We start from the raw sequence: 8,827 nt of genomic DNA on the forward strand, positions 1-8,827 counted from the left end.
GTTCACATGTTTCTATTTTAAACAATTATTTATATCTGCAGTACTTTTGACATTTAACAACTGATGAATGGATAAACAAAATGTGATATATATACACACACACACAAGAGAGTATTATTTGGCCATAAAACTAAATGGTGATGGATGACCCTTGAAAGTATGCTGTGTGAAAGAAGTCAGACACTAAAGGACACCTATTGCATGATTCAACTTACATAAAGTGTCCAGAATAGGCAAAGCCACAGAGACAGGAAGGAGATCAGTGGTTGCCAGGGGCTCTGGGAGGGAAATGGGGAATGACTGCCAATGGGTTTCTTCCTGGGGTCATGGACATGCTGTGGAATGCATACTGAGGCACAGCTTTGTGAACATACGAAAAACACTGAATTGCACATGTGGAAAAGGTAAATTTTTGGCATGTGAATTACATCTCAATAAACCTGTTATTTAAAAAAAGAAAGGAAGAAAAAGAGGAAGAGAAATAAAGAGAACAGTGCAGAAGCCAATCTGGGATGGTTTAGGTCACGTCACCCCTGACAGCGTCGATGCCACCGGCTCTTTGCATTGATGAGCTTGTGTTTAGCTGTGCTTTTCTTTTCTTTTTTAATTTTGAGGCTTCAATCCAAGTCATCCAGCCAAATAGATTCTCAAACATGTGTTTCCAACGTATCTGAGCCCATGGCCAAATGATTCACATTCAGATAGGAAATCATAACCAAATTCATTTTTGTCAGAGATGAACAGACAGGAAGCCTCTAGAGACCCAAATACTTCTCTTTTCAAGCACGGTGACATATGTATAATTATTAAATTGCGAATAGGCCCCATTTAGTGCCACGTTAATATTCTGAAAATAATAGAAAAGGTAGAATGAATAACAAGTGGAATGAAACACACAGCGACATTCAAATGTCCCTGAGGAATGCCCTGTGTATTGCCATGTTAACAGTATATTAAAAAGGAGCGGTACCCGTGGGTGTGCCATGACTCTGGGTAGCGAGCCAGCATCCCTCTTTCGAACTGCTCAGAAGGCTGTATAGCACTTACTTCAGCAATTGTCCCCACACCCTTGTGGGTGGCCAACACCGTGCCAACAGCACAGTACAACCCAGGTCAGACAGCCCAGGGACACACAGTTATGACGTGAAACTTAGAGCACAGGAAGGTGTGAGGTCTGGGTGGTGCATCTAACGATGCCTCAGCACATCGGACCCAAAGGGCGTCTTCTTGGACCAGTAACCTCTCTGACAAATGATGGCTTTGAGATCCCATTGTGCTGGATTTTCCAAGTGTGTCTGCCATATCCTAAACAGATGGTCTGTACCACACAGTATGATTGTTTTGGATGGTAACAGGAATCATATGGCTAACACTTTCTAAAAAAAAATCCCACTGGATTAGATATTGAAAATTGGACCTTGCTATTTTTTTTTCACTTGATATCCTGTTTTATTTCCAGAAATGCATAGGAATACTGAAAATCTATATAAAGAGTATTTTTGAAGTGAATGAATAGCTACATTTGTTACATGGGATACAATCTGAGAATTTTAGAAGGATCTATAAGACAAGAGATGCTTCTTTTAGGTGGCAAAAATGGCAAGGCCAAGAACATAGTCAGTTTCACTTATCTGACATTTGGGGCCTCAGTTTCCTCATGTGTAAAATAAAAGTCTTGACTAATCTCTTGGGCCCCATGTAGCTATTTGGGCAGGGACGTATGTGTGAGGACAGCATCCATCTTATTGACCAGCGTATCCCCCAGGCCTGCACAGGGCTTGGAAAATAGGATGCACTCAAAATGTTTTTATTGATTTCAGAGAGAGGAAGGGAGGAGGAAAGAGAGAGAGAAACATCAATGATGAGAGAGAAGCACTGACCGGCTGCCTCTCCCATGCCCCACACTGGGGATTGAGCCATGACCTCCTGGTTCATGGGTCCACCCTCAACCACTGAGCCACACAGGCCGGGCTCAAAAAATACATTTTTAATAAATAATGTCTACAGTATTTTGTTTTATAAGATTTTCTTTGATATCTCTTTGAGTCACTAAAGTTGAAGTTAAATGTATCCTAACACCCCCTCCCAGGAATATGTCTGGGATTGGTAATGTATCCTCATTTTTTCAGATTTCCTTCATTCCCAAGGTACTCTGACTGATCATTCACAAAAGGATATTAAGCTTTGAAGATTTCCAAACACCTCTGGGGAGGGAATTAGTACAAGTGTTCACATGTTTCTATTTTAAACAATTATTTATAGCTGCAGTACTTTTGACATTTAACCATTAACATCATGTTTATGTTACATCAACGCTTACTTCATTGTTTTTCCTTTAAAAGTTCTTTAAAAAAAAAATTGAACATCTTCTCTGGGTTTATTTCCCTCATCTCCATTAGTTACCAGTGCTGACTCTAGTGTTTTCATTGCCAGAGTCCTGCGGGAAACTTAGAGGGATGACCTATTTGTCCTTGATTTTTGCTTCCAAAGATGCACAACCAAGGAATAGGAACTCCTTATGGTATGCATACATTTGTAGGGCATCTGTCTCTGTCTCTAACTCGACAAAAATGAAAAAAATAAAGTTACATGTGTCCTTCGCACATTTAAAAGCCAAAAATAGATTTAGACGTACGTTTTTCAATCCATGTGACAACCTATTAAGCAGAATGAAGCAGACTGCTGGGGCCCAGCCGGCATGGCTCAGCGGTTGAGCGTCAACCTATGAACCAGGAAGTCATGGTTCCATTCCCGCTCAGGGCCGATCCCTGGGTTGCGGGCTCGATCCTGAGTGTGGGGCGTGCAGAAGGCAGCCCATCCATGATTCTCTCTCATCATTGATGTTTCCATCTCTCTCTCCTCCCCTTCTTCTCTGACATCAATCTTACCTTATAATAGACAAATATGCAAATTGACCGCACCTTCGCTACACCCAAGCCACGCCCACAACCACGCCCACCAGGAAACCGTTGCAGGGACGTTGGGGTGTGGCGGAGCCCAAGGCCAGGAAAGCCTGGGGCGGAGGCTTTCCCGGCCTTGGGCACCAGCGGGGAGCCTGCACGGATCGCAGGAAACCACTGGGGGTCGGCTCCTGTGATCGGTAGCAGGGACGCTGGGTGCCGAGCCCAAGGCCAGAAAAGCCTGGGGCGGAGGCTTTCCCGGCCTGGGGCACCAGCGGGGAGCCTGCACGGATCGCAGGAAACCACTGGGGGTCGGCTCCTGTGATCCTTAGCAGGGATGTTGGGTGCGGCCGAGCCCAAGGCCACCGCCCAGGGCCAAGCCTGACCCTGAAAGAAGGCAGAAGGCGGTGGTCACAGCCAAGGCCTGGGTCCCTGGTGCCGGCAGAAAACTGGTGCAGGCAGCCAGGTGAATGAAGGTCTATTGCACGAATCTTCGTGCAAACGGGCTACTAGTAAAAATATAAGAAGAAGAAACCGCCTGCCGGGACGGGGCCACCGCCACCTGTCCTGGCACTCGTCTCCCAGCTGGGACCCTGCTGCCCACGGCCCCCCCAGGAGCCCACCTGCTGCTCCCGGGGCAGCTGCAACGCCTCGTGCTCCTGGTTGTCCTTAAAGTCACAGTGTCCCTGCCTGACGTTGGTCTGGCTCCCCTGGCACCACTGAATTCCTGCACATCATTTCCTCCCTGTCAGACTCTACACCAGGGGTCCTCAAACTTTTTAAACAGGGGGCCAGTTCACTGTCCCTCAGACCGTTGGAGGGCCAGACTATAGTTTAAAAAAAAACTATGAACAAATTCCTATGCACCCTGCACATATCTTATTTTGAAGTAAAAAAACAAAACGGCAAAAACACGCGCATGTGGCCCGCGGGCCGTAGATTGAGGACGCCTGCTCTCCACCCTTCACTAACTGGAAGGGCTTGGGAAAGAGGCTGGGACCAGCAGGTCCAGCTGCAAGGCATGCTGGGCAGATTCAGCCTCCTCTTAAAGCGGAGGTCAGGAGCAGGGGTCGAGGTGCCCAGAGAGATGGAACCGATGGGGGAGGCCTGTCTGTCCCTGCTCTCCACCCTTCAAGGAAGGAGACCTCCAGCGCTTCTGAGAACATAGAGCCCAACAGCATACCACGCGTTCCACTAGCGTGGGCTACCTGCAGGGCGAGCAATAGTAGGTTTACAGTTGTGAATACGTGAAACACAGTTTATTCTTGTATTATTCTTGTATTATTATTATTTGTTTAAATATATTTTTATTGATTTCAGAGAGGAAGGGAGAAGGAGAGAGAGATAGAAACATCAATGATGAGGGAGAATCATGAATCAGCTGCCTCCTGCACACCCCACATTGGGGCTCGAGCCTGGAACCTGGGCATGTGCCCTTGATCAGAATCGAACCCTGGACCCTTCAGTCCAGATGCTGACGCTCTATCCACTGAGCCAAACCAGCTGGAGCTGTATTATTTTCCACACGAACAACTGTAAACCTACTTTTGCCCCACCCTGTATGTGTATAATACACTTTTTTTTTTTTTAAATAGAACATCAGTTCTGTAATGCCTGTTACCTCCGCCTGTTATCACATAAAATAGTGAGTGAAGAGCATCCCCCGTACCTGAGCCCGGCTGACCAGTCTCTCTCACAGAAGTCTGGAACTGAGACAGAAAGGCTCACCTCCGTCTGTCCTGGTTTCTCCGACAGAAAGCTGTGTATGGGCTGCGGATCAGCAGTGTTGGGGGCTGTGTGCCCCGAGGCAGTGAAAACATCTGCAGAAGAGAGAGGGGGAACAATGAGTCTACAGAGAGAAGAGCGCGCTTCCTGGCTTCTGCAGGCTTCCGGCTCTTGGTGCTGGTCCCTCAGGAGACTGGGCTGCCTCCACCCTTGGCCTGAAGTTCATTATTCTTATAAGCAATGAAAAGTCTTTCCTAAAACATTGACTTCACAAGTTTCCTGATAACGAGCACAACCATAATCCTTTGGTCAAGGTCAGTTGTCCAAACTCTCAAGAATCTGAACTAGAAATGAGAACCAGGAGTGATCATATGACATCCCCGACAGTAGAAGGTTTGTTTCTGATCCAGGATGATGCAGAGCCTCCCTCCTAGCGGCGCCTGACCCTGCCAACTACCCCTTCCTGGAAAAAAGGAAAAAAAAAGAAGAAAAAGCAATGCACCAAGTGCCTGCTGGGCAGCGGCTGTATGCTCCGTGCCAGGTCACACGCGCAAGGTTGGCAAGCCCTCAGGGGCACTCCCCCTGCCTCCCGGGAGCTGTCAGCGTGTGGGGAGCTCAGGTAAGCAGAATGGACCACATTCCCCGATGCAGCCGGTGAAAGAACCCCGTCTTCTTCAACATCGCTCCCAATGAGAACCTCAGTGCTGATGACGAAATGGTATACTCCTTGGCACATTTTATTGGTTTAATATTTCAAGAGGCCAAGCATGATGGTCAACTACAAAAATCTCAAGAATTGTAAAGGTCTGACTGACTTAGGTTCTTTCGAAGATGTTGGGTGAGAAAGAAACAGTGTCTTCCAAGACACTTACATACCCAACCAGGTGTCTTGCACACAGTTAAACTGCCCGCCGCTGGTTGTGTGGATCAGATCACACAACTTTAATGTGACCATGCTGAACCAGGCTGTCTATGCGGAGAATATGGCAAAGTCCTTTTTGTCAGGGAAACAAGCCTTACTGAGACAGTCAAAGGTCAGTTATAATATCAAGTTAATTTTATAAGGTTAATGCATGGAAATCTGTATATTAATATCTTTATGACTTTTATATTGATTATGCACCCAAGTTCACATATTGTGTTTTTAAGAAACTTGGTATTTGGAATAGGACTTATAAAAGTAACTTTATCTGAATATAAATTAACACATTTGTTTTAGAATATTTGGATAATATAGACCAATAGTGTATGGCCTAATTCACAAAAATATTTTATTGCTATAGTCATAACTTTCATGTTTATAATTAACTAGAGGCCCAGTGCATGATTGAATCATGCACGTGTAGGGTCCCCTACACGCTTTCGCTTTTCGCGGTGGAGCTGGGTGCCTATTAGCTGGTGCACCAGGCACCCAGCTCCCCGACTTTTGATGGTCCGCGGCCGCTGAGGGGGGCTACCCTGCTGTTGAGAGGCGCAGGGGGCGGGAGTCCCACCCCCTGCGCCTCTCAACAGTAGGGTAGCCCCCCTCAGTGGCAGCGGATCCGTGCCTCTCACTGGCCAGATAGGCCACTCCGAGTCCCGCCCCTCAGCCTCCCTCCGCCCAATCGTGGGCATAGTGGAGTGATGGTAATTTACATGTTACTCTATTATTAGATAGGATTTCTTAGATCTTTACTTGTCCTATTGACAGGAAGTCTAATATAGATTCTCCCCGAATTGTCTGAAGACCCTGGGGCTCAGTCCAAAGGGGACAGAGTGAGCTGTTCCCAGGGCCAGCTCTAGAGAGAAAAGGTCTGGACCCTTTCACTGGCACAGCCCAGCGGTGGTGGTGCCCTTCCTGGTTCTGGCCCCTGCCTGGGGGGCGGGGGGAGGGCATGACCCGGGGTCTGCAATTAGGGCTCTCCCCAAGTCCCTCACATACTCAGCGATAGTCACCATCTTCTCCGAAGGCACAACTTCGGGCCAAGGTGGCTGGGACCTCAGGAGCGTCCAGCTTAGCTGCGTGCCACGCTTCCTCCAAGAATGTCTAGGCTCTTACGTTCATGCCCGAACACCACCCCGTTCCGAATGTCTTACGTTCATGCCCGACACCACCCCGTTCCGAAAGGTAATTTCATTTTAGGGCTTCATTGCTCTTCTCGGATGAGGGGCTTCGGTCACGCTACCCTCATAAATCTCAAACACGGCAGGGAAGACTACCTGTCCCCGCCTTTACAGATGGTCAGAGGGCCACACTCACAATATCCAACTCCTTCATTGGGGATCAGTTTTGTGGGCACCGTCATATGTGGTCATTGTGGCCACTGTAGACTATGTTGAATATTACAAATTAAAAATTTAAATTACCCATAATCCCAACCACAGATGTTGGGTGGAAGGATTCTTGTCCTCACTTACCGCCCTGAACCCCTCTTGCACTGCTCTCCCGTACTCACCCGTGACACAACAACTTGGCCAAGCGGCTGCTCTCTGAGAAAACCCTCCTCTCTCTGCCCACTGTGCTTCCTTTTCCTGGAATGCTTTCCTCACTCTGTGTGCCTGTTGCTCTTTCCCTCCAAGGCCCAGACTGCACGTACTTCTCTCTTAAGGTGAAGTGCTGAACGCATCCTCCATCCACTCCGACCACACGCTGTACCTCTCTAAAAGCACTTCTATCATTAGGTCCTTGTATTGTTCATATTTTTGCAGTCGTCTCCAGCCCCGACTAACCCGCAGGCTTGAGAGTAATTCTTACTTGAAAGTATGAATTTTGTTTTACTCAACTTTTCATCCTCCATGTTAACTGGTGCAATGCAATGCCTTTCTTGCAAATAGTACGTACCGAGTAAATATTTGTTGAAAAATATATGTATGCATCAGCAATAGAAAGACGATGTATCAATTTAGTTAGCCCAGTCACATTCTTTAAAATCAAAATAATGAGTATCAGTGCCTATTACATGTAAGATACCAGGTATTTATTTCAAACTTTCCTTAAATTTATTTGGGAAAAGTTCAGATATAAAATATTATAAATCATATAATACCCATACATCCACTATCCATATTAAGAAAGAAAACATTGCCAATATAATTAAAGTCCCATGAAGCCCTTCCTGAACATATCTCTTTCCCTCTCCACCATTGTGAGTCAAATCCCAAACTTGGGAATGACTCTTTCCAAGTATTTATTTTATATTGTAACCATATGACACATGCATTTATACTGTGTGTTTCCTGAATTATTTTAGAATATTCAATTCTGCTAAGAGAAATAAATATATAGAGATAAAAAATAAAACTATGAATCAAAGAAAATAGAAACAGAAAATCCATACAATATGTTAATAAGAATAAGTAAGTTTCCTGGCCAGCATGGCTCAGTGGTTGAGCATCACCCTATGAACCAGGAGGTCACGGTTCAATTTCCGATCAGAGCACATGCCCGGTTGCAGGCTTGATCCCCAGTGTCGGGTGTGCAGGAAGCAGCCGACCAATGGTTCTCTGTTATCTCTCTCTCTTTCCCTTTCCCTTCCTCTCTGAAATCAATAAAAGTAGATTTAAAAAAGAGGATAAGTTGATAACCACGGAGATATGTTAGCCATAGATAAAGTAAGTAGAGCGTTTGTGTAATGAACATAATTAGAAAGAGATGGGAAGAGCAAGGGACACCTAGTAGTCATGATACACTAAATATGAATGAGGCTGTGAATCATCAAATATTCATGGCACACCAAAGATACGTGAGAATTATAGGCATTCACTAATTAAGAGGTCTTATTGGGCCAAATATTGCGTCCTCATATCCCCTGCACAAGGAATGCCAAATAAAATCCATAGTTGTTCATGGGGCTAATTGGTAAGTGATGCATTTTCTCCCAAGCCTATAGAGCAGTGGTTCTCAACCTTTCTAATGCCGAGACCCTTTAGTACAGTTCCTCATGCTGTGGTGACCCCCAACCATAAAATTATTCTCGTTGCTACTTCATCACTGTAATTTTGCTACTGTTATGAATCATAATGTAAATATCTGTGTTTTCCAACGGTCTTAGGCTCTACAGGTCGCAACCCACAGGTTGAGAACCGCTAGCAGGGTCGCCTAAGACCGTCGGAAAACACAGATATTTATATTACGATTCATTAACAGTAGCAAAATTACAGTTATGAAGTAGCAGGGAAAATAATTTTATGGTTGGGGGTCACCACAACATGAGGAACTGTAT

This window comes from Cnephaeus nilssonii, assembly GCF_951640355.1.
Source record: "Cnephaeus nilssonii genome assembly, chromosome: 10".
Classification (NCBI taxonomy): domain Eukaryota; kingdom Metazoa; phylum Chordata; class Mammalia; order Chiroptera; family Vespertilionidae; genus Cnephaeus; species Cnephaeus nilssonii.